The sequence below is a fragment of the Bufo bufo genome, chromosome 9 (assembly GCF_905171765.1).
Source record: "Bufo bufo chromosome 9, aBufBuf1.1, whole genome shotgun sequence".
In the NCBI taxonomy this organism is placed as follows: Eukaryota; Metazoa; Chordata; class Amphibia; order Anura; family Bufonidae; genus Bufo; species Bufo bufo.
The window spans coordinates 6,095,007-6,097,227 of NC_053397.1; positions in this window are offsets into that span (position 1 = coordinate 6,095,007).

Consider the following 2,221-nt stretch of genomic DNA (forward strand, 5'->3'; position numbering starts at 1 on the left):
TGATGCGGCGCTGTGTACGCCTCAGACTCTGCGAGACCTGCAGGGATGAGCAAGCGCTGTGCAGAATGGATAAGAAGAAGCAGTGATAACCGGATTCTGTCTTCTCTCCAGGGTGTCCAGCGTTCTCTGTCAGCCGGGCGCAAGACCTGTTCCTGCTAGACTGCGGGAAGCTTTAAACCCAGGCTGTAATGGTGGTTTAAAAATCCAGATTCACGTGCTGTAGGCTTATGAAGGGTGATCCCTGTCCTGCCATTAGATATGGTATTCATTGTGTAGATCATGAGAAGTTACCAATATTTGCCATTTTCAAGCATCACTGCAGAGTTCTGACATTTTCTTAAATGGTTAGGTGCCCCCTGGTGTTCAGTTACTGACATAGTATGGCTCCACCTGGTGATCAGTTACTGACATAGTATGGATCCATCTGGTGTTCATTTACTGACATAGTATGGCTCCACCTGGTGTTCAGTTACTTACATAGTATGGCTCCACCTGGTGTTCATTTACTGACATAGTATGGCTCCACCTGGTGATCAGTTACTTATATAATATGGCTCCACCTGGTGTTCAGTTACTGACATAGTATGGCTCCACCTGGTGATCAGTTACTGACATAGTATGGATCCATCTGGTGTTCATTTACTGACATAGTATGGCTCCACCTGGTGTTCAGTTACTTACATAGTATGGCTCCACCTGGTGTTCATTTACTGACATAGTATGGCTCCACCTGGTGATCAGTTACTTATATAATATGGCTCCACCTGGTGTTCAGTTACTGACATAGTATGGCTCCACCTGGTGTTCAGTTACTTACATACACTGCTCAAAAAAATAAAGGGAACACTTAAACAACACAATGTAACTCCAAGTCAATCGCACTTCTGTGAAATCAAACTGTCCACTTAGGAAGCAACACTGAGTGACAATCAATTCCACATGCTGTTGTGCAAATGGGATAGACAACAGGTGGAAATTATAGGCAATTAGCAAGACACCCCCAATAAAGGAGTGGTTCTGCAGGTGGTGACCACAGACCACTTCTCAGTTCCTATGCTTCCTGGCTGATGTTTTGGTCACTTTTGAATGCTGGCGGTGCTTTCACTCTAGTGGAAGCATGAGACGTAGTGCAGCTTATCCAGGATGGCACATCAATGCGAGCTGTGGTAAGAAGGTTTGCTGTGTCTGTCAGCGTAGTGTCCAGAGCATGGAGGTGCTACCAGGAGACAGGCCAGTACATCAGGAGACGTGGAGGAGGGCAACAACCCAGCAGCAGGACTGCTACGACCACCTTTGTGCAAGGAGGAGCACTGCCAGAGCCCTGCAAAATGACCTCCAGCAGGCCACAAATGTGCATGTGTCTGCTCAAACGGTCAGAAACAGACTCCATGAGGGTGATGTGAGGGCCCGACGTCCACAGGTGGGGGTTGTGCTTACAGCCCAACACCGTGCAGGACGTTTGGCATTTGCCAGAGAACACCAAGATTGGCAAATTCGCCACTGCCGCCCTGTGCTCTTCACAGATGAAAGCAGGTTCACACTGAACACATGTGACAGAGTCTGGAGACGCCGTGGAGAACGTTCTGCTGCCTGCAACATCTTCCATCATGACCGGTTTGGCATTGGGTCAGTAATGGTGTGGGGTGGCATTTCTTTGGAGGGCCGCACAGCCCTCCATGTGCTCGCCAGAGGTAGCCTGACTGCCATTAGGTACCGAGATGAGATACTCAGACCCCTTGTGAGACCATATGCTGGTGCGGTTGGCCCTGCGTTCCTCCTAATGCAAGACAATGCTAGACCTCATGTGGCTGGAGTGTGTCAGCAGTTCCTGCAAGACGAAGGCATTGATGCTATGGACTGGCCCGCCCGTTCCCCAGACCTGAATCCAATTGAGCACATCTAGGACATCATGTCTCGCTCTATCCACCAACGTCACGTTGCACCACAGACTGTTCAGGAGTTGGCAGATGCTTTAGTCCAGGTCTGGGAGGAGATCCCTCAGGAGACCGTCTGCCACCTCATCAGGAGCATGCACAGGCGTTGTAGGGAGGTCATACAGGCACGTGGAGGCCACACACACTACTGAGCCTCATTTTGACTTGTTTTAAGGACATTACATCAAAGTTGGATCAGCCTGTAGTGTGTTTTTCCACTTTAATTTTGAGTGTGACTCCAAATCCAGACCTCCATGGGTTAAAAAATTTGATTTCCATTTTTAAAT